This window comes from Aethalodelphis obliquidens, unplaced genomic scaffold (genome assembly GCF_003676395.1).
Source record: "Aethalodelphis obliquidens isolate GAN/ISIS:26980383/991018 unplaced genomic scaffold, ASM367639v1 scaffold45, whole genome shotgun sequence".
Classification (NCBI taxonomy): domain Eukaryota; kingdom Metazoa; phylum Chordata; class Mammalia; order Artiodactyla; family Delphinidae; genus Aethalodelphis; species Aethalodelphis obliquidens.
This window is the reverse complement of record NW_020837989.1, coordinates 7,949,219-7,962,471: the sequence shown is the minus strand read 5'-3', so window position 1 is coordinate 7,962,471 and position 13,253 is coordinate 7,949,219. Positions and strand designations below refer to the sequence as shown.

The 13,253-nt window shown below is 53.9% G+C and overlaps 1 protein-coding gene across 3 annotated transcripts in view; it reads left to right on the top strand.

Moving 5' to 3' along the window:
• Positions 1-13,253, top strand: part of SYNPO (synaptopodin) — a 35,909-nt gene that overhangs the window by 8,337 nt on the left and 14,319 nt on the right. The window contains exon 1 of one of the 3 annotated variants that reach the window (XM_027081541.1): positions 5,142-12,644. The exons of the other annotated variants lie outside the window; for them this stretch is intronic. The gene's annotated coding sequence lies outside the window, so the exon portion shown is untranslated. Of the gene's footprint in view, positions 1-5,141; positions 12,645-13,253 lie in introns of those variants that run through there. 3 annotated transcript variants of the gene reach the window in all.

Sequence of the window (13,253 nt, the reverse complement as noted above, 5' to 3'; positions counted from 1 at the left end):
GCAGCAGAGCCCCCTTTCCTTGGGACAGAGCAGCTCCTTGACAAGCAGGAGGGGCCAGTGTGGCAGAGGAGCACGTGGAGAGATGGGAGAAGCACAGGAGGAACCTTTTCTCCATCTCCTCTCTACCCCTAGTCGTGCTCTATCTCCCTGGATGACACGTGTCTCCCTGAGCCCACTGCACAGCCCTGGGCGCTGGGATGGGCAGGGGTCATCACACTTTCTCCACCCGCCAGGGCTGCTATCCCACAAGGCTGAACACACCTCCAGACCTAGGGGCCCGGCCTGGGAGGCACCTTTTCCTTCAGGGCAGCTCCCAGGCCTCCAGACATGAGCTCATCGGAGATGCTGATGCCAGGAAGGGAGGGACAGAGGGGGAAGCAGGCTAGGCTGCCCAGAATGGGGCACCAAAGGCCCCTGGGGCAGTGGAGGGACGCTGTTGTCAAGGACTGGCAGGCTCTGGCCCCACTGTAGTGTGAAGGCAGGGACAAGATAGGCCAACAGAGGGTCAAGTGGGGTGGGGATGGGGACAGGCCAAGTGCTCTGGGCCGTAGTGCAGAGTTGCATGTGCTAGACCGACCTCTGCCACTTGCTTGCTGTATGACCTTGGGTGAATCCCTTGCCCTCTATGGACCTCAGTGTCCCTGTCTAGCAATGGGGTGCGTGGATCCTTAGGCAGTGGGGTTACAATAGTGAACAAGATAGGCTGGTCCCTGCCCTCAAGATTGCTCTTTAATTGGGGAAATAGACAAGAGAAAGGGAGGCAAAGAAATCAGCAAGATAGTTTCAGATAGATAAAAGTAGCCTGAAAAACAAACAAAAGCCACATTGCTAAGATGAAGAGCACTTCGAGGGGTTCTTTGTCTTGGTGGTTAGGGAAGGCCTCTCTGGAGGTGGCGTTGGATCAACACCCTGAATGTTATTTGAAGGTGTGGTCATGGCTGCCTTTGTGGAGTTGGCATGTCCAGAACTTGGGTCTAGAAGAATGGGAGGGATTTGGTTGGGAGAAAGGGTGTTTCAGAGGCTGGTGAAAGGTCTAAACTAAGAGCTGGGGGAAGGGAGTGGAGTGGGCATTGGCTGTAGGTTATGAAAATGCCTTCATTCCTCAGGGCTTCAGGCTGTCCACCCAAAGGAACCCAGGCCTGTGATCGGGTCACAGGGGCAGCTGGGCTCTACCAGGCCTGTGTGTGTGTGTGTGTGTGTGTGTGTGTGTGTGTGTGTGTGTGCTCAGAGTCCTTTGTGAACTGTCCCTGGACACTGTGGCTCAATTGCTACCCAGTGTGGCCAGAGGAGAAGTCAATGTGGGGACAGCCTCCAGGCCCTGTAATTCCAGAGGCTCACAAAAGCCCTCTCTCTCCGAAATGAAATCTTTACCAACTGGCCGCTGCCTGAAATTCCATCATCCTAGCTTCATCTTTTCCACTCAGTGAGGCAGTATAGTATAGTGCTGTGTTGACCCTACCCTACCCTACCCTTCTCTGTCCAGCCTCCCAGGGCTGCTGCAGGTGACGCAAAATTCGGTCTACTCCTGTGCTAGCTGTTTCCTGCGTGTCTAATACACAGATCCTGTGGTTGGACCCCTGGATTCTCTCCCCAGCTTGCTGGGAGATCTTGAGTGTGTTACATAACCTCTCTAGGCTTTTGTTTCCTCATCTATAAAATAGAAACAATCACAGACCCTACCTTGTACTGTTGTTCTGAAAATTAAATGAGATGATAAAAATAACTATTACCTATTAAATAGTATTATAATGTTTTGATCTCTGTTAAAATAGCAAGCCCTGGAGAAGAGGGACACTCGCTGAAGACTCATATCTCAGTATATGTTACTTTTTGACGTTTAGCCAGGAACAGGTTTGATAGTGGGAGGATGGGCACAGTATGGTGGAAAAGGGCCTGGATCGAGCTTCAGGAATGGATACTTGAACCTCCAGCCTTAGCCAACAAGCTGGTGGTCTTGGACAAATCATTTGCTTCCTCTGGGGCTCAGGCTTTGGGTCTGAGCTACTATGAAATGGACTAAGAAGGATATAAGGGGATCGTGAGTGTGAAAGAGCTCGACAGACGCGAAAGCCACTGGGCTGGCGGGAAGGGTGGTCAGCAGGGTGGGTCAGGAAGGGGCAGGAGAGTGGGCTGACATGAGACTCTTGCATGTCGTCCTCTGGAATAAAATCTTTTGGAGACAAAGAGTGTTCGATAGGTAAAAGCCAAAGTTCTTGAAAAATAGTTAACATTTATGGTAACTTACTATGTGCCAGGGTGTTTTAAGTACTTTACATGTCACCAACTCTATGAAGTAAGTCCTGTTATCATCAACATTTTACAGATGGGAAACTGAGGCACAGAGAGGTTAAGTGAGCTTCCCAAGGTCACACAGTGGTAACTGGCCAGGTTCAAACCTAGGCAGTCTGGCCTCAAAGCCCATGTGCTTAACTCCTGCACAACATGCTCTTTCCTGCCTTAGGTGGAGTGCCAGAGGCTCAGAGGGGCCAAGCCACGTGCTTAATAACACACCTCTTTGCCCTTTGATCCCCATCATCTCTGCCCCTCAGGTGCTGGAAGGGGGAGCCTCACTGGGTCTGGGGCCTGGGGTTCTGAGGTTGACCCTTGAGCCAGCTCAGCCTCTTATCTTCTCCCCTCATCCCCTGGGAGTAGGTCAGGGAGGATCATGTGTGCCCTGGGAATGCTGTGGGCAAAGGAGGCTCTGCCAGGGCCTGACAAGTGAGCGTCATTAGTGTCGTGAAGCTTGAGTGGATCCCAAGAGCCTGAGCTGTAATAAACTGTCATGGAGTCTGGCGTGACTCTCTTCACTGTACGGACGGGGTAAACTGAGGTCAGAGAGTCCAGGGACAGGCCCAAGCCCACACAGGCTCCCTGAGTCTCCTTTACTGCCTTCTGGGCTGCCTTCTGGGCTGTGGGTTTCGTGACGATATGGGACTTGGGGACCCTCTCACCAATCTCCAAGCTGGCCCCTGGTCTCAGCCAGGACGTGGTTCCTAATATGTACCCTTTAGGAGGGCACATGAAGTTGGGGGATGGGGAGGGCGCTGATTAAAAAATAGACCGTCACGCGCATGCGGAACAGGCCTGCCACCACCCAGCTTGAGCCAGTTGGCTCCCCTATGCCCAGCTGCCAGGCCCCACTCAGGGCTCCTGCTGGGGGCCCTGCCCACCCCAACCCTGGCTCTGGGCCTGAGGCTGGATGCTCCCAGCCACCTCCTCTCCTCTCCTCCTCCACCCCTGCCCCGCCTCCAGCCAGATGGTGCCCTCACTGAGTCTGGGTGGGCCTGTTGGCTTTAAGCTGTGCCACAGGGGGTCTGGCGTCACCACACACTGGCTGTGTGGCCTTGAATGAGGCCCTTTCCCTCTCTGGGCCTCAAACATGGATGAGTAGAGCTACCAGTTAAAGCTCTTTCTAGCTTTCAGAGCCTTTCCCAGATTCTACCTCTCATTTAGACCCGACAAACAGCGCTCCCCATTCAGAGAGGTGATATGACCTGTGAAGGCCACTCAGCTGGAGCGTCGCAGAGCAGAGGGTTAGACCCACATAATCTTGCAAGTCCTGGTCCTTTACAACTTCTCCAGGGTGAGCGAGGTCACTGGGAAACATGCAGGTAGATGTCAGCACTGGTTTTATTCATTTATTCCCTCATTCGGTCAGGAAATGTTTATTGAGCCCAGCTGTGGCCTAGGCACGGGGGCAGGAACATAGCAGAGAAATGATAGCCAAGGTCCCTGCCCGGCGGGACCTCCTTACCATGGGGCAGGGCAGACTGACACTAAAACAAATGACGATGGAATTACAAATCTCATGAGAGTTTGGAGGAGAGATAGAGGGTGCTGTGGCAGAGGAATGTGACCTCCCAGGATAGGCGCACCCTCCCTGAGACCTGTAAACGTATCTGAAGGAGAAGTATGGCCAGAAAGGGGCAACTGAGGGGTATGGGAGGAAAGGGTTCTAGGCAAAAGCAGCAGCCAGTGCAAAGGCCCTGAGGTGCTAAGTGCTTGGTTCCTGTCTGAGCACTTGAAGGAAGGCCAGCGTGGCTGGCGTGTAGGGAGGGCAAACACCACGAGGGGAGCTGCAGCCTGGCATGGAGGGGCAGTGGGGCTAGTCATGCAGGGCCTGGAGCCTGCAAAGGGGTTTGAGGCCAAGCCTAGGAAGGAGGAGCTGTTCCTAGTGTTGGTCTTAGAGGCTGATCTTGCCTCCTTTCTTTTCTGCTTTCCTTCCGATGCCCATCCTGATAGTGCAGTGGGCCCCCCCGCGCACTCCCCCAGCCACTTCTCAGTATGACTAAATGCAGAGTGCTCAGACCTCATCTTCCTCTGTCTGGATCTTGTTTGCATTTTAATAGCCCCCTGTTTCATCCTGCCTTCCAGGAGGGTACCAGCCCCTCGGGCCTCAAATGCAAACTGATGAGGGCATGATTTTGAGCAAGGGGCTGCAGTCACTTCAGCTGAGCGCCTCTGTTCCGGTGGATTCTTATTTCCTCTTATGGCTTGTGGGAGCCTGTGGACCCCAGGAGGTTCAGCTTTTGGCTGAATGAAGGCCCGCCCCCCGGACCGACTCCTGCTGCCTGAAACTGCTGTCTGTCCCCTGTCCCACTCCAGCCACCTCCATTCAACCCCAGAGCCCCTCTAGGACCAAGCCCCAGGAGGATTCAGGAGGCCTGTGTTCTGAGCCTAGCTCTGCTGTATGTTTTCGGGCACATCCCTTTTCCTTTCTGGGCCTTGGTTTCTCCATCTAGTTTATAGGGAAATACTCTAGTTTTTCTGTACTCATGGTATGGCAATCATGTATGCAATGTCAGCGTCACCCAGAAGCTCCTTAGAAATGCAGACTCTGAGGCTGCACCCCAGACCTCCTGAATCAGAATCTGCAATTTAACAACAACCCTGAGTAACTACTATGTACATTAAAGTATGAGAAGCGCTAAGTCAGTCATGTTTCAACTTAAAAAATTTTTTTAAATCAAAAGCTATAGAATCTTCTTCTCTCTCCAAAGTCTTACAGATGAAAACACATTAAGAGGGGAACCGCCCACTCTGTTCATCACATGACTGGGGGTGGGGATCGCGGGGTATGGGCTAGGGGCACGGGCTTTATTGGGATGGGCATCAGAAGGGAGGAGGAAAAGAAACAGCCCCAGTGGGCGAGGGTGGGTGGTGCCCCGTCTCCTCAGGCCTCTCCTGACCAGGTGCCCCCAGGAGCCCTTTCAGCTCAGACCTCCAGGGTCATCAGTTTGATGGGTTTGGAAAGGTGGGCCTGAAGAAAGGGCGCCTGATGGGCCACAGTCTAGCGATGCCTTTTCCTGCTTGTCCCCATCTTGGTGTCCTCCTCTCTCTTCCCTGAGAAATCCCTGAAAGGGTAGCTGGTGCTATTCTTAGCATGACAGGATGGCGAGCAGAGAATGTGCTAGTGCATTATTTATGCCTCTGAGTCAACAGGATTGCACTCAGGTCTCCCAGAACACGGCCCTCCCCAGCGGCCTTCATCAGTGTCTTCCCAGGACCCGTGACCCATCCCTCTGGCCCCGAGCATCTCTGCTCTGTGCGTCCAGCCCCCACGCTGGGAAATGGGTCATGAAAGACAATGATGAGCTGGGATCAGGAAGAAGTTCGAGACGATATCTCATTTCTCACCCATTCGGGTGCATATTAATCGAGCCTACGACACGTGGTAGGTGTGGGTGCCCTGATGACCGCTTTGTGGGTTCCTGCCTTCCAGGAGCTCACACTTTAGCCTGCAAGTTAGTGGCGCTCCAGCATTGCAGAAGCGTGTGTACCAGGCGAGATGCTGGGTACTTTGCACAAAAGACCTTATCCTCACAATCACCCCGAAGGATAGGAATTAGGAGACCCCTTCGCAGAGGAGGAAACTGAGGCTTAGCATAGACAAGGTAGTGATCTGCTCAGGTGGGATCTGGACTCAGGTTGGCTGGAACAGAAACACCATTCCACATCAAACGGTAGCATGGAGCATAAGGGCTTTGGGAACCCCCTGCCCTACCCAGTGAGAAGGGTATTTCAGCTGGAAGGAAGTTAACCGGCTGAGGTTGTCCCATTGTCAGCGAACCCCAAGTGACTGGAAAAGTCAGTGCACCTGGAGTGGAAGGACTGTGTTTGCTGTGTACACAGTGCACACTGTGGGCTGGGCTGTGACAAGGCCCCGAGGTGGCGCATCTAACGAAGCTGGCCCAAGGACTCTGGCTGGGAGCCAAAGACCTGTGTTCTGTGAGATTCTGGCCAGGCCCCCTGACCTTTCTCTGCCTCAGTTTTCTAGTCTTTAAAATAGCATCACAATCCCTGCTCTACTTCTTTCTCTGACGGATGTGAAGCTGCTAGGAAAACTATAAACGTGTGTGCATGTTCAAGGATGGTGTATCACTACATAGAATTACTTATGTAAACATATTTTCTCAAACTTATTTTTTGTTGACGTGGGTCTATCTGCCAGCCTATGTTCCAAGCATTGCCCTCTATGTTCATTTAATTATAAACACATTTATAAAATCATGAGCTCTAAAGCCCCCTGGGTCCCCAACCTAGCTGTGCTTCAGAACCCCTCAGGGAGACTGTTAACGTGCATATTCTGTGGTCCTGGGTCTGGGGCGGAGCCCAGGAATCGGCATGTTGGACACACTCCCTGAGAAATTCTGCCGCACCCACAGGTTTCCGATCTGGGCCAGAGAGGGGACAGGACTCGCCTGAGGCCTCGCAATGCGTTGGAGACCAGGTTGCAGCTAAAACCCAGGCCTGAAGCTCGCAGTCTGGCCTTTTCCTTCTTCTCATCAGCTGCCCCCTGAGGTCCCTAAAGGCATGAAGCCAGGGATGCGGATGACTGTGATGAGCGATGATGCCAGAAGCGGCTGATCCTGTTTACAGTGCTGTGCTAGGCATTTTCATGGCTTTTCTATTTAACTGCAGTAGGGGTAGAAAAGGGGACATGCTCCACAGCAACGTGCTCCCTTGGGACATTTGAGCAGCAGGTGGCTGATTTTAATGTAGCCCTGGAAATGGGAAACCATGACTGAGGTGCAGAGATACGGAGAAGTGAATTTGAAACCACGCCATCGGGGCACTTGCCCTCTAGGCAAGGGTGGTCTGGTAACTCAGAGACAGGGCAGGCTGGCAGGAGGGAGACACATATGTCCGCTCATAAGGTGTGTACCCGCTGCACGTGCATCTGCGTCAGTGTGCCACCTGAGTACCTGTGTGTCTCCACATGCATACCGACGGGCGCTATGCGTGCACACACGGGTGTGTAGGTTCTTCCCCCTCTACGGGTGCACACGCAAAGAGCACCTTTGTGTGTGGGTGTGTGTGCAGAGGAAGATATACTATTGCTGGCTAGGCTCTCACCAGCATGAGGGAGCTGTCCAGAATGTGCGTGTTGCAGGGGGTGTGTGTGTGCGTGTGCGCACAGGCACAAATGGTTGCAATGCAGGGGGATCCCTGAGACCCTGCAGGCCACTAGAAAGACCACTAGAGAAGCTGGTTTCCTTATTCATGTCCCACCTCCACATCACGTGCACCATCCTCAACCTGCCAGGTGCGAGCCTGCCTAGGGACCTTAGCACTAGCTGTTCCCTCTGCCTGGTCTTTCCTCCCCTAGAAATGCACAAGCCTCACTCCCTCACCTTCTTCACTCCGATGGGACTTCTCAGTGATGCCTCCTTTGATTACCTTATTCACCTTTGCACACCACTCCCCACCCTGTGCAGTCTGTATATCTCCCACCCCTGCTTTATTTTTCTCTACAGAATTTATTATAGAATAGAATAAGATTATAGATATATAATATAATAAGATAATAAGATTATAGAAATAGTCTTATTTTTTGGCTCCCGTGCTAGAATGCAAGCAGGGCTTTATCTGTTTCTCTTCATGGCTGTGAACAGTGCCTGGCCCTTGGTTGGTGTGCAATAAATATCAGTTGAGTGAATGAGTTCATACACCACCTATACTTGTTTTCTTTAAACTGTCTAACTTTTGTTGCTGAAATATCCACTTTTACCTCTCCCTAAGCAGTACTGTACCTTTGATGGATTTATTATCCTCCTTTTCTAATACACGTGAAATTTACATAACTAGTAAGATGTTATTAAGTATCAGGGTACCACTTAAATCCTTTTGCTCCCACTAGAGGTGTGGGGGTACCACACTCTAGGAATCACTGGTCCAGGCCAATCCCTTCTCTGAAACAAACACATGGACAAACTGAAACCCGAAGAGGGTCAGGAACTAGTCCAGCACCTCACCCATATTGTGACAGAACAGACTGGAACCAAATCCCCTGACCTCCAGCCTGCTTTCCTTTTGCAGTTGGAGGGACAAGGGGACGGTTCAGCCTCCCTCTGGCTGGAGACTCCTCCAGCTGGAGGGGAGCCACACATGCCTGGTAACCGGCGAATGGCATGAGGGGATGGCAGGGTCGGTAGCTTCCTGCCCGCTCAGGACCACAGCACCCTCCTGGCTGCAGGACTGCGTACTGAGTGGTGGGAGCCTTGGCCATACCTTCCCTCCCAGGAGTCTGGGTCTGGGGCCATCCAAGGGGGCCTGGGTGCTCACATCCAGTAAGAGGCAGACCTGGTATCAAACCTGGTTCTCTCCTGCTACAGCACAGTTAGCTAGAGGTTGACACTGGGGTTCCCTTGCTGAGAGGATGCTGGAGGGGGAGGGGAAGGTTGGGCTGTGCCTGACTATGAGCAGAAGAGGGAGACCAGCTCCAGGGAGGGCTGGAGAAGGTAGGGAGACAGACAGCGCCCTAGCCTGGTACAGTTATACAAAGGTAGGTTTGTGCAAAAGGCTGAAGTTAAATCCCCCTCAGGTGTGCACAATGCTTTATGCTATAGAAATAATTTGTGCATCTCATTTGCTCAGCAGTGACTCTGCAAAGCAGCTATAATCATCCCTGGTTTACTGATGAGGAAGTTGAGACTCAGAGGTGAGGTGACTTACTAAAGGTAGCCCGCACAGGATGCTTTGTTGAGCAGGACGTGGGAAGGGAACAGGCTGCACCTCTGGTTGGATTTGGTAAAGGAGGGCTGTCTGGGGGAGGACAGACAGGCTGAATAGATATGGGAGTAAGAGGCAGGAGTGGAGAGGGTAGACCACTCACTGGCCAAACTACTTTCGCGAATCATAAAACCTTTCTGAGCCTCAGTTTCCTCATCTGTAAAATGGGTATGACAGTACTTCCAGTTCACAGCTTGCAAAGATAAATCAAAACATAATGTAGTAATGCCTGGAACATAAGAGGCGCTCAGTAAACAACAACCTGAGTAGTAAAAGTGAAGGGCGCCCAGCCTCTGGCGAGTTTGCCCTCGGAGGTCACCTGCCACAACCGAAAGATTCTCAGCACCTTTCCCAGCACCTTCTTCAGCAGATATGAGTGATCCTGAGAACAAAAGAGGGTTGAGAGGCCTGGGGGAGCGGTGAGGGGCTGCAGGCAGCTCGTCTATCCCGGGGCCTGGCAGTGAGGATGCCTCAGGGAGAAGCAGCAGCGTCCCCATCCCTGCCCCAGCCCAGGATGGGGCTCTGCTCTACAGGGTGGGGAGGCGAGCTGGGACTGCAGCGTGCTGGGGCCGTCATTATCATTCCTCCAGCATTTTTTTCTCCCCGTTATTTATTTTTCTGTGAGGAAGGAATGTGGGGAATTTACCACAGGGCGCTGGCCTTGCTTTGGGCAGTGCAGCGGCCTCTTCTATGAGAGGGAAGCAGCAGAGACAGATGGCTGGGGAGGTGGAGGCGGAGGAGGGTCCTGGCTGAATCTGTGGCCCCGGTGGGGCGGTTATGTAACCCACCCGGAGGCCCAGGGCAGATACCACGGTGCTTCTGAGCTCTAGGCATGTGCATTCCCATGTACATAGCTCCCTTGGAACTCTACCTGGACCACCCCAGTCACCCTTAGCCTCTGGGCAAGCCCAGTGGTGGAAGTGTTCCTCTGTCAGAGGTGCCTTCCTCTCCAGCTGTCTTGACTGGAGGTGTGAGTGGAGGGGTGTAGAGGATGGGGTGGGGACCACCTTGAGCCTTCCAGCCTCCACTGGCCTGTCCCATTGCTTGAAATACTTCCACATCTCCATCTTTCAAGACCTAGGGCATATGCCGCCTCCTCCAGGAAGACTTCCCAGATTTCTTCATCCTCGTTCATCTATCTCTTAAGCTCTGTATTCTCCTGGCACTCGATGGAATATTCTGCCTCTTGGATCTAACACTGCCATTTGAGGTTTCATCTCCCTCTTCACCCAAAGTCTTGTTGCTACCTCCCTCCTTCCTCTCTCCCCTTCCTCGAGGAACCACCCTCTAGATCTCTGATCTAGAATCTCCATAACTCTGGGATCTAGACACATCGAGAATTTGTCTCCTGGGGTGAATGGTGGAGTGAAATGTGAAGGTAGATTTGGACTGTGGGAGTGCTCATCCTTCAGTCATTTGTTTAGTCAACACTTAGTGAACCCCTCCTGGGTGACGGCCTCTGCTGAGTCTGGGGAATTTAGAGAGAATGGGACCAACTCCAGCCCCAGGCTGCCCCAGGGCCAAGAGGAAGGGCTGTATCTTTGTCGAGGGCCTTGGGCTGGGTGCTGGGGACCCTGAGATAGACTAGGCTCAGCCCTGCTCCTGGCAGAGGCATAGTTTAGGGGAAATGCTCTCTCTCCCGCTCTGGCTCACCACCTTTACGTCTCCTGGATTCACTGTTTTCTCTGGAAGGGTAGGGTGTGGTAGTCCTTTCTGTACTCTCAAGGCTCCCAGGGCTAGGATGATGGAGGCTGATGCAGCAGGAGAGGGCTTGGGGGTCGCGGGGGAAGCCTGGCTTACCAGGGCTGGACTGGGGGAGGTGGGAGCCTGGGTCTGAACTCGGCTCCCGGTGAACCAGCCCTTTCCAGTTTGTTGTGCACCTGGAACTGAACCTGCCTCTCTCTGGGTCACCATTTCCAAGTCCCTGAAAATCTAACTGTAGATTAGTGTTTAGGCCAGTAGAGCAGGCAGGAGGAAGGTGGTGGCTCCCGGCCTTTGGGAGAGGAGGACCGCATAGCAGGGCCCTCATCAGCCAGCAGTGAGCAGTGCCTGTGGCCTACAGGGATACCTGCTAGCCAACACCCATGCCGACCTGACTTAGCCCACCCACCCTGCCCTGCATGATCCCGAACCCCTGTCAGGGAGATACCAGGAGTTGGGCCAGTCCCAGCCTCCTTCCCCTTGGGCCTTGGCTCCTGAGCTTCCTCAACCCGTTGTTTCCTTCAAGCCCTGCTCCTGCTGCGAGACCCCTGGGCCCGGTCGAGTAGGGGAGGGGCACTGATCGAGGAGTCTGGATGGATTGATGAAAGCTTCCTGGAGGAAGTGGCAGTTGGGCTGGGCCTGGGACAGTAGGTGGGAAAGTGAGTGTGCTTTGTGGGCTGAGCTCTTCAGAAGGAGGGGCCCAGGCTTGGGATCAGTCAGACTCCCGGCTCCAGCTCTGCTCTGCCTGTCCCTTGCTGGCTGTAAGACCTGGGGTGAGTTGGCTAATTCTCTGGGTCTCGTTTTCCTCATCAATAAAACAGAGGTAAGGGGGCCTCTTTTATGAGTTGCTGTGAGGATTCAGTGAGAAAATATATGCTAAACCCTTAGCTTGGCAGCATCTGGAGCTCCTCATGTGTTGGCTGTTGTCATCTTCATTGACTCCATCCTTTCTGCAAGCCCCCGGGGAAGGTGTAGGGGACAAGGCGAAGCAGTTGAGGGCCCTGTCCCCCGGCTCTTGCACTCTCTGGGGGAAGATAAGACCCAGACCCTGACTGCTGCAAAGCAAGATGTTGGGAGGAGGCAGCAGGGCCCATGTGATGGGTCCTGGGCTGGGTGCGGGGCCACCCTGGGTTCGAATCCCAACTCTGCCTCTGGCTAGCTGTACCACTTAAGTCACTTCACCTCTCTGAGCCCGTTTCTCCTCTAACATGGAGATGAGGGGACTGCTGACCTCCTGGCTGCTGTTAATGAAGCCAGGGCCTGGCATGGGGCATGTGGTGAGCACGCCCCGGTGAAAACTCTGACTAAAACAAATAATATGCCAAGTGATGAGGTTATTAAGCGGTGCAGATAAAACACTGATGATCTGGGGATTGAGCGTGTAGAAAGGATAGGAGACAGAGACGGGTTCCGGGTGGAGAGATGGGCGCAAACCCACAGCGGAGGTTGGAACTCGCAGGGCAGGCGTGGCACCACGAGCCGCTGGACTCCCTCTGACGGTTGCTGAGGGCGCAGGGAGCAGGTGAGCGAGCTCTCGGGCAGACCCTGACATCAGGGACCATGAATGCCAGGATGAGGACTGGCTGCTTGAGCCCCCATGTCCTGGAGAGGAGGAGAGAGGCCCCGACACAGAGTGGAGCCAGGCAGGAGGAAGACGGATCTGGCAGCGTGGGGTGGGTAGATTGTCGGGGGAGAGACTGGGGGCGGAGGGACCATTTAAAAGGCTGTTGCGAAATCGGTTTTCCTGATAAAGAGCTAGGCTGAGTCATCTGTGGAGGAGAGAAGTCACATCCAGCTCCTCCGCGTTGCCGTCAACGTGGGATTTTCCTCTGTGTCAGCTAGTCGATTGGCTGCCTTTCGCGGAGGCTTTGAGAAGCAAGGCCGGCTCAGCATTCGGAGGGAAGCTGGGCTGCAGGGAGGACCCAGCCGGAGTGAGTAAAGCGAGCACCCAGAGGTGCCTTGGTGGTTTGGGGTGTGTGACTTAGGGCGTACAGCATCCTCCTGTGGTCTCAGTTCCCGCTGGGCATTAAGGGAGAGGCGTGCCGTGACTTCTGCCGGCCGGTGGGTGGCCAGGCTGGAGCTAGGTCTGGGGCTCTTCACTTCCATTCCTGTGCATCTCCCGTGACTGGCAGTCCTTCCCACCTTGGTATGAATTATTCTCTGCAAGGAGGCCTGGCAGTCTGCTGGGACTCAGGCAGGTTGCACTCACCAGGACTTTGGCGTGGATGGAGAACTCCCCAGGGAAAGGAGGCTGTGTCATTTCCTCCTTTCAGCAGGGAGGATGCGGGGCAGGGGCTGGCAAGGTAGTCAGGCCATTACTCAGGTCCAGTTCATCTTCCTGCCCCCGGCTGAGGCCGAGGTTGTGCAGCAGCCAGCCATTGGTTCCTTCCTGACCCCACCAGGGGGGCAGTTATCCCAGCCTGTTTACCTGTCCCGTTGCCAAGACTCCCAGGCAGCCACAATGGGCCGTCTCCAGCCAGTCTCTCTTCCTACCTCTGGCTCCCTGTCCCACTCCACCCTGCCCGGGCCCTGGGCACTCC